At 40.4% G+C, this 24,714-nt stretch overlaps 1 protein-coding gene and 1 non-coding gene across 2 annotated transcripts in view; one reads left to right on the forward strand and one right to left on the reverse strand.

Annotated features, from left to right (window-relative positions):
• The window catches only part of LOC139696641 (uncharacterized), a 282,301-nt gene that overhangs the window by 120,481 nt on the left and 137,106 nt on the right, over positions 1-24,714 (forward strand). The window lies entirely within an intron of this gene.
• On the reverse strand, positions 19,345-19,426 carry TRNAS-GCU (transfer RNA serine (anticodon GCU)). Its single transcript has one exon. It is a non-coding gene; the product is annotated as a tRNA-Ser (tRNA).

The raw sequence follows: 24,714 nt of genomic DNA on the forward strand, positions 1-24,714 counted from the left end.
TTTTAAACTTTTTAAATTTCGAGGGAATCGTTGTCGTTAACACCACTCGGACGCCTCTGTTCTACCATGTGACTCCCTATTATCGCGTTTGAATTTAAATGGAATAAACGTCTCTGTCCCTTCACGTGTAATATTTAAAATATTTTTCATGTGTGTTCCGTGTCAGCGCTGTTGGTTTCCAACCTGGATGTTCGCAATTCATTTTTTTCAATCTTCCGAAACTAAAATTCCTATTACAGAATTGATACACTTCACTTTCTCTGAAAACACTTCCGCTTACCAGTTTTCATTTCTACTAATTCTGCAAAAAGTGCTTTGTAGTCGTAACACCCTCGGTTATATCCATTTTTGCGTATCGACACACACACACACACACACACACGCGCGCACGTGGACTATTGACCGGAGGACCCGGGTTCGATTCCCGGGCCCCTCCAAAGCCATGTTACTTTCGGGTACCAGATCTTTCTGGAAAACCATAACCGGCACAGGGAAAGGAACTGGTCCCCTTCTTTGATGTGTGAATTTTACACGCCGTCGGGCTTAGTACTGGGTGAACTCTACCATCACCTACTAAACCGACCTTCGGGTTGATTACTGTGTTTATGGTGTTTTTATTTATACCTAATTGTGTATATGTATATATATACAATTATATATATACATATACACACACCTTTTTATTTATTATCTCATGGGTAAAAGTCGCAAATAGGACAAGCATGCTGTGACACAAAGTAAGTACCCTGCAAGCTTCCGCTAGGGCATTTGCCAGTGGTCATTCACCCCAGAAATACAAAATTAAAAATATAAGTTTTCTTCATGGCTACTTACCAATGAATATGTGATATTATTAAAACGATTGGTATACTTTTATCAACGGCTACATGTTCTACGGTTTATGCATGCGAAATACTTCTCTTAGTTTGCGGGTCGAGCCGCTAGTAAAAAGAAGGAAGATGAAATAAAGACTGGATGAAATAATGGTATCATACTAGGTTACTAATTATTAAAAAAGAAACATTTTTTCCCATGGAAATGAATGTTTCTCCTTCGTTACTTTAGTGAATATTTATCATTCCAGGCATCAAAAGAATGTGGTTGTTGAGCTCGTGGAAACGTTTGATTTCCTCCTTAAAATTAAATATTATGAGGATAAGATTCAACTCTACGCTTGGAGCTACTGAAAACATTTAGAGACACTAGTTTCAATCAGGAAGTTAAGTGAATAATTCTTATCCCTGCGTCTGCACAACTGGGTATTTGCTTATCGCGAAAACAATAACAAATTGGGGAAATATAAAAAATACTAATCATATTGAGAGGATACGCATTCCCTCAAACAATACGTGATGGCAACAACTTGGAGGCTACCTTCCTAATCCATTTTCCTATTTACAATCCGTTCCTTTAATTTTTTACTCTTTAGCTGCTGTATCGATTGCAGGCTCATCTACATCTGCATTACATCCTGCAATTACCGACTCTGTGTGGTTTGGGATGCATCCTTACCAAGGTTGCATAGTACGTGAAGTATTGTGGTCACGTGAAAGACTGGTAGTTATAAATAATTGCAATTATATAAGGCAATGACCAATTCCGAGTTCCTAACGATTGACGAATAGATCATCACCATTAGAAGAGAAAGCATTCAAGTAAACAAACTAACTAGGTATCTCTAAGAAATATCCATTATATTTTTACATGAAAAAACGAGCATCAACCCAGTAAGAAAAAATACCTACCAACCTCGATAACAGATTTTAGTGTAGATATAAATTTTAATCTTTGCAAGAAAAATTCAGGGTATATATATATATATAATGTATGTGCCTTTTCATGTGAAAGAAGAGTGCTCTTGGACCCAATCCGCCGGTGAATTCCCAATCATGGCCGATTGGGAATTCACCGGCTGTGCCGAAAGTCGAGGGCCCGAACTCCATGAATTCAATGGAATTTTATGTTGCGTCACGTTTGTCTCCGACGGTTTGCCGTGTGTGTGGTGTGAACAATTGGCTGAGGATCTACATAATTCCACTTAAAATCAAATTAACGCGTAGCATTACATACTGCGTGCTGTAGAAATTCCTGGCGCATAATTATGTTTATGCCCATCTCTCCCCCAACCACCATCTCTCTCTTTCTCTTCTTGTCTCTCCTGATAACACAGTTTCTCACTGTTTGCGAAACATGGCCGTGAAGTCCTTGAAATGTTTTGTTTGCGCAACGCTCAATTGGGGGTCGGTAAATATCTGGTACTGAAGTTTCCCATGGAAGCAGGAAGTCTGGAGGGCGACCTCCGTCGTCACGGCCGACCAATGCACCGAATTGGTCAACTCCGAGTCGCATGCAGTGAAGCCTGTAGTGTTCGCATAAAACGAGATCCCATGCTACGTCCGCATTCCCTGAGTTAAATGCGGATGCAAAAATTTCATTATCCCCTCGAATTGTGCTATCGAATCAGCGGCAATGCTACGTCTTGGGGGAAATACATGCCGTAATTATCGGTATCTTACATAATTAAACTCTTGCAACAATTAAAAGTAAGTCGCTTCAGATGATGTCGAAAATATTATCAGCCCCATCGTACTACAACCGGTGAGATTACGGAGTTATGATTAGAGGGAACTAGTGTAGAAATTATAGATTTACTGTGTCATTTTTTCCGCGAACGGTAAGGGATCAGAAAAACTACAAACGACTCGGGAAAAAAATATTTTTTACCTAAATAGCCTAGCCTGTTGTTATTATTTTTTAAAAAACTTTATTTTATTGTTCTTCTTGTTACCCACAGCATGTCTCGTTTGCGTAGCGAAGTATTTCACTCTTAGATACCATAGTGAATACAATATAGGTCACATAAATCCCATTATTTGAATTACAAGGTATGTCCTGGAAGTAATGCCAGTGATTTTATTGTGACGCGACTATACGTCGGACCGCGATCAAATCGGTTGAAACTATTAGTGGGGGAACCTAGATAAGCAGCTTTATGTCGCTTAGTGTGCTCCGAGTATCCAGGGATAGGGGACAGACCTGTCTACGAGAGTTGCTTTTTGATCTTAGGCAAGTGAAAATACAGTGCTCGTTAGAACAAAGATATGCGATCAAGTTTAGCGTGAAACTTGGCAACACCGCTACGGAAACTGTTTCTATGATCATGGCTACTTACAAAAGATGCCCTGTGAGATCGGCTAGTGTTTCGGTGGCACAAGACCTTTTTTGAATGCCGGAAAGAGGTCGACGACGAAGAACGCGCCGGACGGTCATCCACGACCACCACGGCCGAAAATGTGACGCGAGTGAGGGAACTGTTGAACTCAAACCGACGATTAGGTGTTCTTTAAATGGCCGACATGTTAAACATTCCGAAAACTCAAACGTAATCCCAAATTTTTAGCCAGCGTCGTTACAGGTGATGAGACTTGGGTATTTCAATATGACCCTGAAACCAAAAGACAATCATTGGAGTGAGACACGTCAGCGTCCCCTTGCCCGAAGCCGAAGCCAGGATGAGCAAGTCAAAGGTCAAGATCATGCTCATCGTGATTTTTGGCATCCACGGACTGGTTCATCACGAGTTTTTCTCCAAATTTTATGTTGAAGTCCACTAAAGACTGAAACGCAGGGTTCAACGCACCCGGCCGGACATCGCAGACAACTGGAAGTTGCGCCACAACAACACACTGATCCACAACAACACACTGATCCACAGTACCTTTATCGTCACCGACTCCCTGGTCAAAGCAGAAGTGGCAACGATCCCCCAGCCACCGTACAGCCCGGACGTTGCTCCCCTTGACTTTTTTGTTTCCACGCCTCAAAACACTCCTGAAAGGCAAGCATTTCGGGACAATGGACGGGATGAAAGCAGTTTGCGTCGCGGCATTAAAGGACATTTCGAAGGAGGCCTATCGCAAGGCATTCGAGAGCTGGAAGTCCTGCTGGAGCCGATGTATCGACGCAAAAGGAGCCTATTTTGAAGATTTTTAAACCCTTGTAACGAAAGATTCAATAAATGATTTGAATTAGACTTACTGGCACTACTTTCAGGACAAGCCTTGTATGTTATATATGTATTCGTAATTAGCCATGAAGCAAAACTTAATTATTGATTGTCAATCACCCATTGACATACACCATGGCGGTGTCTTGCAGGTTATATGTAGAAGTATCAGCCGTCGCTTGGGGGAAACGATTCATCGTAAAAGATAAAAAACCTTGCTCTATCCAATTTTTTCACTTAAATACTTTCCAGGTTTCGGCTATACAAAGTTATTTTCCTTAATATATAAATAAATAAATATATATATATATATATATATATATATATATATTTATCAGTCTATTATGTAATATACCGGTTAAGGTAGGTTTTGGATGGACACAATTACCAAATAAATGTTTTGTGACTCTTAACAAAACACAATCCAGCATCCTACTCTACATACTGTATACTAGTTTGGTTTTGGGAGAGGAGAGTATTCGGTTGACGCTTTGAGAATTTCACTATTCAGTAGTTTTTCAGGGTACCCGCATTTTCTTAGATAGTCATGTAGCGGGTCCATGTTTTTCTGTTGGGAGGGGGTGTTGTTGCAGGACGCGGGCCACGGACAGAGTGAGAAAGGGATGGAGCGTTTTGCTTGTGATGGGTGGCAGCTATTGAAATGAAGGTATTGTTGGTCAGTTTAATGTGGACTGAGGTGTTAAACTTATTGTTCTGGAGGTGAATGTCAATATCTAGGACGGTGATATTCGAGTCAAATATAGATGAAGTGAAAGATACCGAGAAGGAGGAGTTGAGGTAGGAAATGTAGGAGGATAAAGTTTCGCGTCCGTGGGACCAAAGGAGGAATATGTCAATAATAAAGTGGGCCCAGAAGAGTGGTTTAAGGGTTTGTTAGTGGAAAAATTTATGTTCAAGTTTCGTGATTATTATATTAGCATAGAGGTAAGAACCCGCGAGATGGCGTATATCTGTATGCTCCAGGCATTTAAACCTCCCGGACTGAGCCAAGCTCACTGAATGCATCCAATAGCCACCTACAAATCCCCTCCCACCCCCTTGTCCGTTTCCTATAGGTCCCTTACCTCTCCTCCCCTCACCTTCACCCCACACATGTCCTCTCCGCTCTAGCCCGAGAATCTCATTCTGATAATATATATATATATATATATATATATATATATATATATATATATATATATATATATATTTTTTTTTTTTAAGGTAATCTACCGGTTAAGGTAGGTTTATCGATGGACACAACTACCAAACAAATATTTTATTACTCCTAACAAAACACAAAATCCATCATCCTACTCTATATCAGGTCCCTCTTCATCTCTGAGTACTTTCTTCCCCCCTTCATCCCGTCCAAAATCCCTATCCTGTTCCTTCCCTTTCCTCTTTTGCCCAACATTCTACCCTCTATCACAGTCTTCAACATCCCACTGCCGGTCAACACCCCCTTCATCCACTTTTCCTGCCTCCATAGGATTGCTCCCAACAAACCCCTCTCTTCGCCCACCATACCAAGTACTTCCTCATTTGTTTTCTTCTCTGTCCATTTCACCTTCTCCATTCTTCTCCACACCCACATTTCAAAAGCCTCCAGTCTACGTCTATCCTCCTGCTTCAATGACCACGTTTCCGCGCCGTACATAGCTACGCTCCATATCAAAGTTTTTACGAGTCTTTTCTTAACATCCTTACTCAGAGTCCCCGTCATCCACTCCCTCCTCCTTGTGAAAGCCTCTTTGCCTAGCGCAATTCTTCTCCTTACGTCCCTACTACTTGGACCGTGTTGGTCCAAAACACTACCGAGATACGTAAACTGTTCTACCTGCTCTAGTTTTTGCCCTCCTATTTTAATGTTAAGCTTGGCCTTTTTCTTTCTAGAAAATCGCATTACCTTTGTTTTATTAATATTGATTCTCATCCCATACCTATCGCACTGAATTTCCAATTCACTCAGCAATGCTCCCCTTGGGGAGCCAGCCAAGCCCCTTGGCTGACTGACAAACTAAGGCTTGGTCATCAGCAAACCTAACTGATTTTACGAATTCCCCGCCCTCTTTCATTCCTACCTCGAGTTCTTCCCATGCCTCTTTGATCATTTCCTCTGCATACAGGTTGAATAGCAACGGTGATAATGGGCAACCCTGCCTTACACCCCTTCCTAACACTGCCCATCCTGACTCCCCGTTTCCCACCCGCACCTGAGCAGTCTGAGACATGTACAGGTTGCGGATTAGCCTCCTTTCCCTCCAATCTATTCCTATTTTCTGCAATATACTCATTAGTTTTTCCCAATTCACTCTATCAAACGCTTTTTCGAAACCTACGAAACAGGCAAATACCTCCTGGTTGTGTTCTATATTCCTCTCGATTAATAATCTCATTACTGCAATGGCATCACGCGTACCTCTCCCCTTCCTAAACCCAAACTGATCATCCCCTAAGTAATCATTTGCCCTACTCTCTATCCTTTTGTTTATGATCCTGAGAACAACTTTAGCTGCGTGGGATATCAAACTAATTGTCCTATAGTCCTCACATGACGTGGCCTTTACCTTTTTCGGAATAGGAACTAAAACTGATCTCACAAAGTCTTCCGGCCAGATTCCCTCCTCATAAATACTACGGATCAGCCCATATAGCCTCTTCCTCCCACTTTTTCCTAAGCATTTTAAAAGTTCCACGGGAATGTTATCTACCCCCACGGCCTTATTTAGTTTCATCTCCCTTAATGCCCTTTCTATCTCATGGTCTAGTATGCCTGGACCTAAGCTGTCCTCCTCTACGTAATTTTCTTTTTCAATGTCTAACTTAGTTGGTCTGAGTTCTTTACCATACAGTTCTTCTATATACTCCTTCCATCTCTCTTGGATCTTTCCTGCGTCAACTATTACCTTACCCGCCTTATCTCTAACTGTTAGCATAGCTCTTCCTTTCTTACTTCCCGATAACGATTTAACTTTGCTGTACAGCGCACCGATTTCACCCTTCCTCTGCAGACTTTCCATATCCTCGTACTGCGTATTCCACCAGGCTTCTTTTGCTTTATTTGTTGCCCGCCTCAATTTATTGTTCAATTCTTTGTACTTCATTTTGCCTAATTCTGTATTCATATTCTTCCATTTTCTCCGCTCATCCATCTTTGAAATCATCTCATCCGTGATCCATGGTTTCCTGGTCCTTTTAGCGTTAACGGTTCCAATAGTGTCTTTTGCGGCTTTAGACAACCATTTCTTGATCATTTCCCATTTTTCTTCGATAGTACTTAGCTCTTTACCATCCTCCATGATTTTCTCTACCGCCTGTTTGTATTCCTTCCTTTTCAACCCATTTAATGCTTCTACATTCCATTTTCTAACTCGCCGCCCCTGCCTTATCTTTTTGAAACGTACGCTACATTTCATAACAACTAAATTGTGGTCTGAGTCCGCATCCGCTCCCGGGAAGCTGTGCGAATTTATCACACTGTTCCTAAACCTATGTCTAACCAGAATATAATCTAGCTGATATCTTCCTGAGTCACCTGGCATTTTCCATGTATACCTGCGTCTTTTGTGGTGTCTAAACCAAGTGTTGGTGATGACTAACCCCTGTCTCCTGCAGAACTCAACTGCTTTCTCCCCGCGGTCATTCCTCGTGCCTAAACCGTAGTCCCCCACCTCATCACCATCTCTTCCTTCGCCTACCGTCGCATTCCAATCCCCCATCACTATCAAATGTTTCCCTGCAGGAACACACGCGATCATGTCCTCTAACTGATCGTATATCCTATCGACCTCTTCTTCCTTATGGTTGCTCGGTGGCATGTATACCTGAATAATAACTAAGTTCGTCGGTTCTGCTTTTATCTCCACTAGTAGTATTCTATCCGTTACCTGCTCTATGTTGACTACGCTTCTTCCTACCTCTTCATTTAATACTATGGCAACCCCTCGTTGGCTCTCGTCCCCACCGCTGTATATTATTCTATACTTATCACTACAGTAATCCCCGCTATCTTTCCATCTCACCTCGCATAGACCTAAAATATCTATATTTCCCCTTTCCATCTCTCGCTTAACATTCTCCAATTTCCCTGTCCTCATCATTGTCCTAACATTCCACGTTCCTATTCTAACTAATTTTGTCTTCTTCTCCTGCGTCTTCTGTCCTGCTGCTGCTGGTTTTCCCTTGCAAGGGTTTCGTGGGATGACGACCGCGGAAGCCTTGCCTCCCCCGCTGCCGGGCACGACACACGGCCGATTGGGCCGAGCCCCGTGGTTGCCAGGACTCAAAATATCTCTATTGTCCATCATATTTTTCTAGGGAATGATAATTGAGGTGGTTTCCCGTTGCCTTCCTCAATAGTGTTTTTAACGTGACACCATCACTTACTGGCCGCCCCACTGGGGTCAGACGCCATTGCAGCCGCCTCACTGAGGAACAGACGCTGCGTGGACTACCTTTCGTCTGGCTCCTAACCTTCGACCTATCTGGCATGGGTGACCCTACCAGGAGCAATTTTTATTACTCCCGCCAGTACAGCTCTAGGGGTCATCGGAACGCACAAGCCCTTCCACCACGTCAAGGTTGTAGTCCGGGGAGGGATATATATATATATATATATATATATATATATATATATACTATGTATATATATAAATTCATAAACTCTATTTATATATATATATATATATATATATATATATATATATATATTAATAGAGTTTATGAATTTAGCAAGCGAACCAAGACAAAAACACAGAAACACCAAAAAAAGAAAAGAAACTTACTCGTTTTTGAATTTTCGGTGGTAAAAGCCATATTTATAAAGGAAGAGAAGGAAGAAATTTTTAGAAGGAATCCTTTTTCTTTTAATCTTCTAAGATAATTTTATTGAGCAAAAATGTAATATTTCATTTTTATTAGTAGCTTAATTTTTGCTATATATGTGATAAAATGTTCATTACATTGACTGCAGTATTGTGTCAGCGGAAGTCGTTGAACGTAGTAAAACTCCCACGGCAATGATGAACGTAACACGCGATGATGAATAGCAATTTTGTTTTCGCCTAAAAAAAGATTATCTAATGCTAAAGGAAACTAATGGATAATACATGGTTCTCTTCAGGTGGATAACAGTTGGCTCTTTGTTATAGAACAGTTAGAAGATGGTTGTAAATTTTTGAAGAGGGGACACGATTTCTAAGGAAGGTTGGGGCTCTAGTCTCCTGCCCTTCCACATTAACAACGTTGCTGCCATTACGAGAAGATATCATCGGATAACGACGAGAGCACTCAGTTAAAAATATTTACTATGCGTGCCAACAGGAGGAATGCACATGAGACGTTTGTTCGTGGTGAGTTCAGATAAATTGCGATTGTGTCGCAAAAGTGAGGGTGAGTTGTCTCTTCATCCTCCCGCCAGCCCATACCTACCCCCAAATAACTGTTTCTTCCCCTTTGTGAACAAACGCCTACTTGGAAAGCTTCTTTTTTATCAGCTTTAGGGTAAGACGAACTGGATATGAAAAATACATGTAACAAATGAGACTTAGCGTTTCCACGGAATTCTGTGGAAACGATAAGTCTTATTTATTACTTCCTTTTCCTTATAATGGATTCCACAAAGTGTCAGCCTCAACACTCTTTCGAATAGGACTGAAATGGTTATAACTATCAACGTATGCTGTTGACGCAATACTGGAGTCAAATAAATGTAAAAAATTACCGAACGCGCACGACACTTTAAGTTAACAATGTGATGAAAAAGTAAATTTTTAGAATTCAAAAGTTATAAGCACTTTTTATTGAACAGATCTCGTAATCGCCCTACTCTCTATCGATAACTCTTACGATACGCTACTAATAGTAATTCACAAAAATATAACTTGCATTCTTCACGCATTAATCTCATACGATCCAGAGAAAAACATAATTAGTACATCTGAAGTAGTACTTCTAACAAAATCTTAAACGGCAACATTTGCTCCCCAATTTCGGTGTCACTCTTGAAGATGTGTGTCAGCATTTTAGTAATTGATTAATTCCGTGAGAAATTAGTTTAAAAACTAAAAACAGTTCATCTCACCGCCATATAAATTGGACATGACCTCATATGTCACCTACTCAAGGACGCACCCGATACGCTTATCCTCTGATTACTTATCTCCCTCCCCGGCTCTCGTGAAACGGCATCATTGCGCAGATGCAGATTCTTCGTCATCCAGTCTCCACGCGAGAAAGAAATGCGTAATGATTAATAAATTCCCCTCTCAGCGGTAAGCCACATCATCTCCGTCATCTCCCAGCGTGATATCGCCTCGTTCGGACGGAGGGGGCACTTACGCGAAGAGACTGACTGCTCCGTCGAGTCGGTTTCAAGAAACTGTTCGATGATTTCCGTGCAGCGATGCTCCGGAAGTACACAAAGATGATCGTGTGGGTGATGAAAAGTAGTGGTTTCTTTTTACTCCGGCATCCACATAAATCCTCAGCAAATAGGGAATTAGTTTTGTGAAACTAGTATGGTGTTTTATTTTGGAGATAACGAAGTACGCATGTCGCTGAAGAATTGAGTTCATGAAAACGGCGGAAGACTGTATGCAATACATGGAGTTCCTCCGGGGTCTTAGCGTTTTTCTAGTGGTGAATTTTGTAAACTTAAATTTGCATTCAGTGAGGAAACCTCTGATTTATTGATTCTCTAGCTTCGTTTATGATTAGTCCATAGGGTGAGAGCCCCGAAGAGATCAGGCAAGATTAAGACTTTTACAAAGGTACGTAGCATTCAAGTTTGTTGTTGACAATGTGGGAAATATTAATGCCCCACAGTATATGATCTGAGGTCGATTGCACCCAAAATATAAAATGAGGACGATGGGTATCACCAATAGCAGTTTTAATCCGTCATTTTACCCTCGATCGATGCGTAATCATGGTTAACCGAACTTAATCATTCCCACATTTTTAATTTAAAAAGCAAAATTGAACGTTTTGCTCGAACGCACCCACCATGCTATATCAGATAGGCCATTATGTATATTTGTTCATGTGTTTATGTATATTAGAAAACATAGACATATATTCATGTACAAACGCATATATTTACCTAAGGGACTACTGCCTTAATATCCACTGCCACCCTCCCATGCAGCGATTTGAGGTTATTATTTAATATTAAGTATGGTTTGCGAATTAATATTGTTATTCAACCGTTTAAGGTACGGTTTGGATGGACACAGTCGATACAACGGTAAGATTAATTGTTCTGTCTCTTCTAACAAAATACAACATCGCATCTGACACAACGATAAATCCCTCTTCAATGCCGCATTTTTCCTTCCTCCCATGATTTTGTCCAACGTGCCCATCGTACAGGTATCTCTACAACTTTCTCGTTTAGCTAACGTTCTACCCCCTATCAACATCCCGGTGCCACTCAAAATGGTCTGCATTCATCTTTCCTGCCTCCTTATGATTTCTCCCTACTATCCTCTCCCCTCCCGCAACATACATAACCCCTCCTCGTTTGTTTTCCTTTCTGTTATCTTCACCTTTTCCATCCCTATTCACACCCATATTTCAAAAGCCTCCAATCTACGCCCATCAACCTGCTTCAATCAGCATACTTCCGTACCGTACATAACTACGCTCCATAACAAAGTTTTAATAAGCTTTTTCTTAATATCCCTACTCAATGTCCCTGTCATCAATACCTCCATGTGAAAGCTTCTTTGCCTAACGCAATTGCTCTCCTTTTGTTTCCACTACTTGGACCATTTTGTTCGAGTACTTTCAAGAAAGGTAACCTGCTCCACCTGCTCTGGTTAGCTATTCTTTTTCACGAAAACCACACAACCTAGTTTTCTGTTCAATTATGTTCATCTCATGCCGATCGCACTGGTTTCCCATCGCATTCGGCATGTTTGCAGCCACTTGGGAAATTTAAGTTTGATCATCAAACCTGACGGAAACTTTTGGCCAAATTCTTTCCTCATAAATGCTGTGATTGAGTCCATAAATACTCTGCCCCCCCCTTTTCTTAAACCAATTGGTACGTATACGGCAATGTTGCAATGTTATCTACTTCCACGGCTTTATTAATTCCCTTGGTTGACTGGCAAACTAAAGCTTGATCATCCGCAAATCAAACTGATTTAATGAATTCCCAAACGGCTTTCATTCCTATGTCCAGTACTTTCTATGACACTATAACCATTCCCACGTAATGTGCGCTGAAAAGCACGGGTGATAATGGACGACCATGTCTTACTCCTCTTCTAACACATCCCATCTCGTCTCTCTTGCCACCATTCACACCTGAGCAGCCTGAGGCAGGTACAGGTTTAGGATATTTCTCCTATCTCTCCAATATATTCATATTTTCTGTAATACGTTCATTTATTTTACCCAATCCACTATATCAAACGCCTTCCTCAAATCTACGAAACATATACATCTACGTGTAGATTGTATTCTATGTGTATTACTAATCTCATTACTGTTATAGCATCACGCGTGCCTCTTTCCTTCCTGAACTAAAACTGATCATCCCCTAATCATCTAATAAATTCCCCTTCTCTCTATCCTCTTGTTGATGATCTTGAGGACAACCTAAGCTTCCGGCGAAATCAAGCGAAATTGTTTTGTAGTCTTCAAATATAGCTGTCTTTTCCTTTTCTGGAATAGGAACTAACACTGACCTGACGAAATATAGTATTTCGAACAAGTTCTTCCCTCATAAACGGGATGAATTAATCTGTAAATATAATCTTCCTCTCACTTTTTCCTAAACCAATAAGTAGTTTTTAATAAATTAAATAACACGAATGTTTTTTTAAATTAGAACTCGAATGGATTCCCTTTGGTCGTAATAATGTGCCTGCACTATTGAGACCTATGGTATTCCACCTTTAGAATTTAGGTTACGTACTGGGATGCTGCATTGCCTCGCCGATGAACATGACACGTTTTCTGTGTTACGATCCCTACTTCGGCACCGGATGTCTATACAAGCAGGGTAGACATGCACTTGGAAAACCTGGTAAAGCTGCGAATATCTTGGATTTTGAAGGAAATCCAGGAATTTTACCGAAAATAAAGACAAAATTCTTTGTGACTTTTGAACGATTTTTATAATGTGTTTGGTTTATAGGCCAGTAAAAGCAACCTAATTGCAGTGGTGTAAGTGGAGGAGGATTTTCAAATATTTTATGCCCTATTCTATTATTATTATTTATTATTTACACAATTACGTTGCAATTAGGCGAATTTCCTGGTGGCAACGGTCAAGTTAGGTCAAAGATAACTCTTACAACGAAAATTACATACGAAACCATAAAAACAGATAAGAGACAAAATATTTTTACATAATGACAATTCCACATCACATACAAACAATATTTTCACAACTACAGAAGTTTATTACCCAGTGGCTGCTTTGCAAGATTCTAAGAGTGAACAATCCACCGGCGATGTTCAAAGCTAGTGAGTTCAAGCAAATAAGTACCTGAATTACACATGTTTTTGTTTTCTAATCGAACTAATGTTTCTATCGATGTGAAAAAGTTTTTGCTCGAATCAAAAAGCACTCCATCATTCAAATGGTAGCGGGCTCAACTTCGTCAAATTCCTTCGTCTAATTGAGTTAAGGCTTGATGGAATTCACGAAAATTATTTATTATGGAATTACCGATTTCGTCACAATGTCGAAATTTTAGGGTACTATCCCAAAGTTCCATCATCAAAGGAAGATACCACCTCAGTGACGAAACTGGTAAAACTTAATCAATTATTTTCATGAATTTCTCAAGCATTTCATCTGTTTGTGGAGTATCCAATTGCTTTTCGAGAAGGCGTGGATTCTCGGTAGACTTTATACTGTATTTTATTAAAGGAAACGCATTTACAATGATTTTATGAGTTTGTTTACGTTCAAAATCGCGGGAAAAACAACTAGGTAAAATTTCAAACTTCGGGCTGGAAAAACCGGGAAATTCCCATAGAATTTCGTCCTAATAACCTTTGTGACCAAGTGAGCCTTTAGTGCGCTGCCTTGGACGCCATGCCGTTAACTTCTTTCAGGAGTCACTTCGCCGCGCTTTTCTCTCTCGTATAATACTGCCTGCTCGTACAGTCCGCCACCCATCGTCATCCGTGGCGCAAATGGTCTCCGAGCAGACGGTTGCGTCCCACCCTAACCGTCCCGGTAAACATCGTTGATGGTCGATTTTGTGGAAATCGCTTCTCTTTCTTCGGAAAGGGGGGGACGATGGGGCGGTGATGCTGGGGGGATGGAGAGCCCCGATCTCTGCATGACCTTGCGCCTTCCATTCACTCAATTGTGTCGCCCCATCAATCAGCCCCGCGAGGCTGGGAGGGTGGGGGAGGTGATGACGCTAAGTTGGGGGGAGGGCTGCGAGAGAGTGAGTGACGGGGGAGGGACCGCGGAGTGCGACAGTCGATCACAGTCAGCCACCGCGGGGAGGACCAGGGCGGCCGGTGCCGCGTTCCGCGTGCGAAGGGCCCACCGATGCATACGCGTAGTGGACCAGGGGGGTGGGGCTACGGGAGACGTGCGAATTATCCATCAGGGTGAAGGAAGGGGGCGATCGAGATTGCGTGTGTCTGTGTGTGTGTGTTTCACCATTACGATTAATGGAAAAAGATGGCGTCTGGAGTATTAGTTGGGAGTCTGCGTAAAAAGTTGAGTCCTCTCCCTCCGGGCTGCAACCAATTTTGCAGTCGTTTCCAGATGTATGTATGCAGTCACCGGCCGATGAAAATTGAAAACATTTTCGATGTTGGCATTCCATAGTTGACAAGCACTTGTGTTGCCGGAGTGCCTACCAACCAATGCAGCCACCAGCGTAACGACGTTTTAATTTTCCCCAATTTCTCAATGCACCGATGACTATCTACGTACTAATGAAAATTTTACTAGCTGGCCGTTACGCAAGCGGGAGCGACTGTATCATGCGCAGTAGTCAGGTTTTCTTGAGAAAGTATTAACTCTGTATAGAAACCTTATGAAACGGAAATTCCCGCGTTATCGCCCCCGTTTATTTTTTTCTGTCACTTCCCCAACAGGCATGTCAGCTGCGTTTCCTATTTACTCAGTTTGACAGATTGCGTACAAGTGATAGATTCGCTAAGGCTGCATTCCTTCTGGAAATATGATTCGACCGTCTTTGCATCATCCATGGAGCATACTTCGGGAGTGCGCATTTGTGATTTTAAGCTCGGGAATTACATTAAAACATGGATAATTGAGTGTGAATTTCTCCGAAGCCGGGACCTGGTTCCTTTATAGTACTCGGCATACCTTCGACGAATTCAAGGTAAGACATTTCCAATGCCCACCCATTTTCTTGACTGCTTCTTCTGAAGATTTTAGTTAGACATATTTTATTTCATTTCGATCAAAAAATTACGTTACGTAATACTACACGTTAAACATGTCTTAGATGGGCACCGCAAGATAATAATACCTCAGTATGCCTCATTTCCTCACCTGAGGATTGTTGTATCCTTATTTCATTCGGTTTCATCAAAAATTATGGTGGGATAAGTAATTATAATCTGCACATTAATGGAAAAAAATAAGAAAAAGGGTAAGGGGACGACCGTTCCAATAATAAGAATAAAATATCTTCCGAATTCGAAGTAGCTGCGTAAAAACGATTACAGAACCCTGGGTCATCGTTTGCGGCTTGGAGCAAGTCCTCTGCAACTGCAGGACGAAATTCTTGAAGTTGACGAGATTGCGACGAGGCAGCTGATGACCATTCTGAAAAAGGGTTTTGCTGATTGTCTTGTAAAGTGGACGAGACGCTGGAATGTGTGTGAGATCCCAAGGGGATTACTACGAAGGGGACTAAGTTCTCAGTGCCCTAGGTAGGATATTTTTCTCAAAATGTTGCATGGTACATGTGTGTGTGTGTGTGTGTGGCAATAGTATTTTACTCGTTGATGACGTGAATATTAATACTTTCGTTGTAAATGAGTTGCTCATTGTCAATTTGGCATTTATAGGGATTGATTTTTTTGAAAATCAGCAAGCATAACTTAATCTCCGATCCGTGTTTTTGTCATGTTTTGGTAGATTTTTTAAAAATGTTAATCACTAAAAATTCTCAACCGATCAAATTCATGTAGGGACTGATTAATGAGTGATGGTACTTAACATACAAATACCTTCCACGGTGATGTTAGTTTGTTTACCTATATTTTTAATGAAAGCGGAAAATTTACATCAGTTTGTTGAGTATTCGTTTTTTAACTGGGGTATTTTAAATAGAGGTTATCTCTGAGGATATGAGCATCACCCATAACAGCCCGTGTCACACATACTCTTTTTGGCAGAGAACTCCCGGGAAAATGATTTGAAAAACGCAGTTGTTAGAACTCTCAGAGGGTGAAACATTTTTTAATGATGATTTAGGGACATTTTCAGAATATATATAGAGGTCATAAGTCTTGTGACTAGGACCACCTTAGAGCCAAGAGATGAACCGTACACAAATAAATATAGTTGACCCATCGGTTCGAGATCATATATTTTACGAATGGCCGAACTACGAAACGGGTAGGTATATTGCTGACAGCGAGTATAGAAGGCCTGAGACACGCATAGAGAAGCACGTAGCTTAAAGGCGATGTCAGACCCATTTTTCCGGTGACACCGAACGGTGAACACTACGTTGCCGGAAAGGCAGATTTAGCTCGTTCCAGGTCCCTCTTTTTTCTGTTGCTTAAAGCCTCGATAATATTTGTCTATGGAGCAATGCTACACCCCCTGTGAAACTCCCTCGTGGCGGTTTGGAGATGTATTTTCAACCCCGACAACACACTCACTTTTTCCCTTTCAAAATCTGATCACAAAATATAGATTGAAAAATCACTTGCTAATCCTACCTTATTACTCTAATTACTTACTTACTACCTAATTACTAAAAATTACTTACTAATCCTCTCTACTTACTAGTCCTACTCTTATTACTATAGTCATTTTCCAATTTTTAATTAATTTCAAAAATGTCCGACTTAGAACATTATTTCGATGCTGTTTACGGAAATGACTTAAAAGTAAAAATATTTATTACCTAAGTAGAAGACACTGAATATTTTGGACCATACTGTACTGCACACGTTTAAGTTCGAGTAACGGACTCCAGACCTTCTATTTGTTTCATTTTTTGAGCATTCCTCCTTAAATCTGCTATACATTTCAGAAAATTCTAGAAAAGTATTTTCGCCGATGATATCTACAAGGCCATAAGTAATTTTTAAATAATGACTCTGGAGGCAATGTGTATGATTCAAAATTATCTAGGTAAATGGTTCAACATATTTAACACATCGTTTTAGTGGTTATAATGCTACACTTATTTCTTAGCAATAAGGTATTATTTACATACATAACATTCACATAAAATGCCCTGACTTTATATTAACGGCATATTATTGAAGCCAAAAATATACTCTTTAAGAAATTACGTACTCTATAGACTATAAAAAATGCCACGATATTAATCCATTAGCGTTTTTATTTGAGATTTGAGCTTCTATAACATTGAAGATGGCTTTTGAAGAGTTGCGCTAATAATCATTTGATATCATAATTAATTGATTAAACTTTCTTGTACTTAACAAGTGTTTGACTCTAAACATAAATCCAAAAACCTTTCTGTGAGACGGCACTATTTTCTAAGGTAATTGATATTTTATACGAGAGATATACGCGCTATCAAAAACGAAATTATGCAGAAATTCTGAACACGTAATTCAATTCACAAGGCTGTGTAGATCGAGAACCTCGTAATGACAACGAATTTGTCACAACTATTATCCCTCGTCCACGTTTTACTGGATGAAATGTACATATATTTTGTTGCAGGCTTTTTTAAATATCTCGTAGATTTACTTTTGGCGTAAGAGATGAGCACCTTGAGTTCTCGTCAAAATTACTGTACTGTTAACAATGGCCAATTAGGTCTTGTGTTATCAAAAACATCCGTAGTCTTCGAAAAAGTATATGTGACAGTCATAATTACAAATGAATCCGCTTTAAACTAAGCACCGAAAATAATCACTTCGTTCACAGTAGGCATTTAATTATTATTAAGATAGGAGTTTTTTATTATCTCTATACGTATCTCAAGGTAGCCGTCTAATTTTTTATTTACGTTTGATATGCAAGCCTCGTATATTCTTAAGCAATGGAATTATTCTATTTTGGTATTCATAATCAGCAATAATTATTTTGTCTGTCAAAATTATTAAGTAAAGCAAAGCATCCCAATCGATAGTAAAATATTTTTTCAGATTTGTCTGGTCGCTGACGCTAAATACAATGTGCGGCAGCCATGAGATTGCAAATCCGTTTCTCTCATGACTAAATACCAATCATACTTTCAACTCTGTTATGATTTATTACATACAATCTGTATCCATTTGTGAGCAAAATTGCTTATAAATATCGACATGACGATACGTACTTAATTCTAATGTATTATTATAATATGTATATTATGTGTAATCATAATATTATTTATTAAAACAATACAGTTTTTTCACGGAAAGAGATTATCTGTTCGCACTCAAGAGGGTTTCTTGGTTATGCTCGTTGAATTGCTATCTTCAGTTTCGATTGCTTTAAAAATTCATACTTATCGAAAGAGTACAACGCCTTGCCTTAAACACTTATTCTAAAGATAAATCTAGGCAGCGGGCACATTGGTTGGTAGCTTATGGAAATGTTGAAGACTTGCTTTATAGTTGGAAAAAAATTTGGCGTAAAAATGATGAAACAGAGTCACAGTCGTTTGTGCGAACCATAAAAGTGGCTCTGGATCCCAGTCAATATTTAAAGAATGTCAATGTTTATTTTCTTTCAATCATTTCTGTTAACCACCCTGATAAAAATTTATTTCTTTATTGATTATTAAATCATTAATTAAAATTTATTTCGGACGTGTCTCTTACGGAGCGCATATCGATGTACGTTATGGTGCTTCATGTGGATAGTCATCAGGTCCCAACCTGATCGTATAAAGTAGCTGCATAGCGGCAGAAGGGAGAAAGGTCACTAGATTGGCCATGCTGATTGAATTCATCGTCAAGGATTGAATTTTTCGGCTCCTTCCAATTGATTTGTGACCCTCGAGTAATGCCAGAAAATTCGCCTAGCGTAAAACGTGCGAAAAACTGGAATATATTATGCTTATATTTAAAAAAAAGTAAAAATAATTTACATAAAAATGATTCTGAAGATCTACTGTAACTCATACCATTGTTGAAGAGTGGCAGTAATGTTCAAGAAATAGATGCATAAAAACTTTCGACGAGGATGGGATTCGAACCCACGCGTGCAGAGCACATTGGATTAGCAGTCCAACGCCTTAACCACTCGGCCACCTCGTCAGCGAACTCGAGGACTGATGGGAAGTGATCCGTACATACTTTGAAGAAAAAAATAAGAAAAGATACCTTATGGAATCTTCTGCAACAAGCTGAACATTTCTTAGGCATTCTCCGGAAGCTACTATATTTTCTTGTTACAGAGTGAGAGCGGGGGCGAATTATAAATGTAACGACGCGTCTCCGAACACTTCGTCTCCCCGGATGACATAACATGAAACGATACACTACTTTTTTTATGAGAGGCAATGTGCTGAAAATTAATTACACCAACTAGTGGCTGTTAAGGAGGAGCGTCCTTAGTTGATAATTACACATTTTCTACTGGTACACATTTTCTGTTTTGAACAAACGTATGTACGTACAATTTGAGTGAACGACCTTGAACCTTCGCGTTGCAATCCCTCGTCACTATTGAATGCTTCCTTCCAGGAGCACTCACTATTATTTCCCTGAATAATCGGATACCCTGTGGACTTCTTCCTCCCTATGAATACATGGTGGCATGTACGCTTCGCCAACAGCCAAGTTCGTTGATTCAGGATTTACTTCTAGGAATGGACGACCTAAGAGACAGATATAAGGTATTCATTTTCCCTTTCACAGTTCGACATCAGTAGAATGCAAATTCGTAAAATCGACCTTTCAGAAAATATAATTTTGCCAAATGGCTTCTACATGTAAACATAATTCATCCTGACCGGGCTCGACCTGGAATCCCTCGATATCCGGCCGAAAACTTTAACCAATTAAGGTACAGAGACTTATTCTTACACTTTGGAATTTTAAGGGCGTTAAAATAACAAGTACTCATGACGAAATAAGTTACTGATAATGCCGTAAAGAATCGTGTAGTCGTGCGTTTTGAGCCACTGTCCCCGAAGTTCACGCAAAAATTTAAACACAAACGTGTTTACCTTTGACCAATTCAAATAAACCGCGGGACATACTGCGACAACAACTTTATCGAACTCCCTCCATATCCGGCCGAGTGCTTCAGTAGCTAATTAAGCAACCGTAGCTAATTGGCTTAATTGTCTTAAGCACCCTGCCGGATATCGAAGGATCCGGATACGAATCTTGGTGAAGAGTAATGATTTTTGTACTTTGAAATTGTTGCATTTTAATGCACGTAGCGGATGAGTTAGTTAAAGTTACTGTGGTGGCATATCCCGTTAATTCTTTGAATTTAACATAGTTATGATCAGCTATTACTCTGATGTCTTTCATCTCGACTCCTGACACGCGTCCTCGTTGCGCCCCATAGCACAAGATACGTATAGTCGTTTAAAATGAGGTTATCCCTTTCCTCCCTAATTAAGGAATATTCCGATTGATTAGAGTTGTGACAATTAATTTTTTGATCGACATCAATTTCATTTGGTGTTTTAGACCCTAGTTTATCTCTTATTTGCTATGTCTTATTTTCTATCTTATAGTCTATTTTCGTACTATTCTCAGGACGATAATTTGTTCCAACTCTTAATTATTCATACACAAACAAAAAGTAATTACATTTTTTCCCACACAAAAATATATGAAGCCCCAGTCACATTGGAATGGCGTTCTCGATTGGTAAGTGCAGAGGTTGCGAATTCTATAGTTCGATTCCCGACTTAGTTAGTCTTCTTTAACCTAGAATTCGGGTGTATGTGTTTTTCCTTGTTATTTACTACCTTGATCAAAAAGTTCCCGGAATAACCACCGTGTGGCGCTCCCATCGTTCCGATTTGAGTTCTGTTTTTTTTGTTAAATTGGTACATCTGTTGTTGATATTCCCTTTAAATCTTAGTGTCATAACTTGACATTTGCAAAAGTTACGTAGCCAAGAGTACATCTATCTCTGTGTGTGTTGGCGATTTTTTACAATTGCAGAAATGGATTTAAATTTGCAACAACGAACTTGTATTAAATTTTGCGTAAAAAACGGATTTAGTGGCGCACGGACGTTGGAAATGTTGGAAAAGTGTTTCGGCAACGATTCTCTAAAAAAAACGGTCGTTTACCAGTGGCACGAGCGGTTCAGAAGTGGTCGTGAGTCAATCGAAGATGATGAACGCAGTGGCAGACCATCGACATCGAAAGTCGGTGAAAAAATTGATAAAGTAAAAGAAATGTTGGTCAATAACCGCAAATTAACCATCAGAGAAATAGCGGAGGACTTGAACATTGCCTATGGATCCGCCCAAGACATTGTGGTTAATGATTTTGGTTTCCGTCGTGTAGCAGCAAAGTTGGTTCCAAAAGACCTCAATTTCATGCAAAAAAGAGACCGTGCTGACGTCGCAAAAGACATGATTTGCGAGGCTGAATCCGATCCCACATTCATCAAAAGGATCATTACTGGAGACGAGACGTGGGTTTATGAGTACGACACGCAATCCAGACATCAGGCAAGTGAATGGCGTTCACCAAATGAGCCGAGACCAAAAAAACCACGTCGTTTTCAGTCAAAAAAGAAGGCAATGCTGACGGTTTTCATGGATTACAACGGTGTAGTGCATCATGAATTTTTGCCAGAAGGCCAGACAGTAAACAAAGAGTATTATTTGGGCGTTATGAGACGTTTGCGTGAAGCAATTCGCCGAAAGAGACCAGAAATGTGGGCAGAAAACTCGTGGATTTTGCACCATGATAACGCACCGTCGCACAGTGCTATCATTATTCGTAATTTTTTGACGAAAAATGCAACAAATACCATCCAACAGCCACCGAATTCACCTGATTTGGCTCCCTGTGACTTCTTTCTGTTCAATCGAGTTAAAAAACCATTACGGGGAACGCGTTTTAGCAGCCGAGAGGAAGTAATGGAAAAATCGCAGGAAGCACTGATGGACATACCGAAAACCGACCGTAACTTTTGCAAATGTCAAGTTATGACACTAAGATTTAAAGGGAATATCAACAACAGATGTACCAATTTAACAAAAAAAAACAGAACTCAAATCGGAACGATGGGAGCGACACACGGTGGTTATTCCGGGAACTTTTTGATCAAGGTAGTATGCTTATAACCCAATTGGAAAGGCTAAAACTTAGCTATTTTCGGATTAGTTCCACTGATAAATAAAAATTCCTCCGTGGTTTCACATGCATACTTTGCTTATTATCCGGAAAGCGTATCAAATGTTTTCACTAAACTGTCTTCCTTGGTTTTTGAATAAGAAGCTATGAATCGGTCAGTCAGTCAACAAACCCACCCGCGGTTTCCAAATCTCGCCATGGAAACCGCAGGGAGGTGACGGGAACGAAACGATTGGTCGTCAAGGGTACCCACGCGAGAGCTACGCCCTATCATTTACATAAGTCACTTAACCGGTGCGCCAAGATTTGGAGAAGGGCGAAAACGTTTTTTACGTTCGTTACGTATTGCTGGATGGACGGTTCTTTGGGTTCCAATAGTTGTGAATCACGCTATAAGGCCTTGGTGCCTGTCAGCCAATGGGTGCCGACATAGCGAACTTTCTCGGTTTTTCCTAATTCTCTGCGCGTCATGGCTGCGTACAGAATTAAGGAAATAAATGTACGTTCAACATCCCGTTTTCCGATGTGTGACGCGTAACTCGGTGAGAGTGACCCCACTGACGGATTAGAAGGAAGAAAAAAAAGATTGAACGCTCCCTTTGTGCTCTTGTGTTCAACCTCTTGGCTCTCCCAAATTAAACGGCCGAGCCCAGTGGCTGGATGGCTCGTGATAAATAGATTGGTGGGGTTAGTCCGGGGTGGGTGGGGACTTAAATGGGGAGACTAGAAGGGGGACAGCGGCGGTCGTGGAAGACGACGGGCCCTCCAGACAAGACGTCCGCCCGCCCCGCGACCTTTTAAACCCGGGAGATCACGTCCTGGATGTCGCGGAATATCTCATGTAGCATCAGCGGATTCCCTCACGCCTCGACCCATCCAGGGTTGGGGTTTCTAATTGTGGTCACGGCGAGCGGACGATATTTGGAAGGAAAAAATCGACGCGAGTGATAAATACTTCGTGAAACGATGGCTTTATATTAAATCCTTTTCTTAAAAAAACTTTTTCATTAAAAATATCATCGAGATTCATGAAATTGGAATCGGTTGCAAATAAATCGATTTGATTAGTGTAGTCGAAATCGAACGTTAATTATAAACAGAATTATAAAATGTTATATTTTGCCGTGGGAGTTACGCGAACATCTTCAAAAGAGGGCGAATGAATTCGGAGATTTACATGACGGTGGAGTCAAATCATGCATTTTGATTAAAATCAAGTTTGACGAATAAATCCTTGAGAGAAGTAGATAAGCAATCGATTTTTTAATTAATCGTATCGCCCATATTTTCTCCCGATATGATAGGATGGAATTCGCCCCCCCCCCCCTGTGCTAATGACGAAGCGTCGAATAAATACATTATTTGTATAAACGGCATCGGGAAAAGTTTTATTTCAGATAATGCTACAATACCTCAAAATTCTTCAATGTACATCCCTTGATCCGTCGACACATTTATGCCAGCGGCTTCTCAACGACTGGAAGGATCCCTGGTAGGCAGATACCGGAAGGTGCTTAAGGGTACATTTGCAAACATCTTTGACGGTACTTAGGATCCAATGGTGGTGTCCTTCGAGGGAGGATTTCACTTTTAGGAATAGAAAATAGTTTGCTGGTGCCAAGTCGGACAGTAAGCGGGTTGGGGAATCGTCGCGATGCCATTGCAGAAGGTAATCGCTGGCAGGCACTCTTGACTCTGCTCTTGGTCGTCCGTCAAGACCTTCGGGACGATTTTAGTGCAGATCTTTGGCATCGCCAAATTTTCAGTAGTAATGGTTTACATTGTCATCTTATCAATGCCAAAACAATCTGCGATCATGCGCATATTTAACCGACGGTCTGAATTCTTCACTTCAGGCACACGTAAGGAAAAAAGTGTTACCGATAGTAGTTATATACACACACCTTTGATATGCTTGCTATGCTTGTTTATGCTAAAACTATCCCCTTTTAGTCTGATTGAAACAAACTATTTGTATGTACATCTCATAGTTTTAAGTATTGTATATTATCTACGTGCTTTCATTGGCTCTTAATCCAGTATTTTTAATATTAGTTAAACGACGCTTCCTGTTCGTTCATTACGGTTTTGAACGAAAGGTGCAGCTTTCCTTTATATCTTGTTGAATTACGAAGTTGCGTCCAGCGCGGGGTCCCAAATGATCGACGGATAATCAAGGTGAGGTGTCGCCAACATACCTCCTTCTCTAACGTATTTATCCGCATGGTTCGATTGGTGAAATCGACTTCTTTAATCTTAGGAATATG

The sequence above is a fragment of the Hetaerina americana genome, unplaced genomic scaffold, assembly GCF_022747635.1.
Source record: "Hetaerina americana unplaced genomic scaffold, ioHetAmer1.1.p SCAF_7, whole genome shotgun sequence".
NCBI lineage: Eukaryota > Metazoa > Arthropoda > Insecta > Odonata > Calopterygidae > Hetaerina > Hetaerina americana.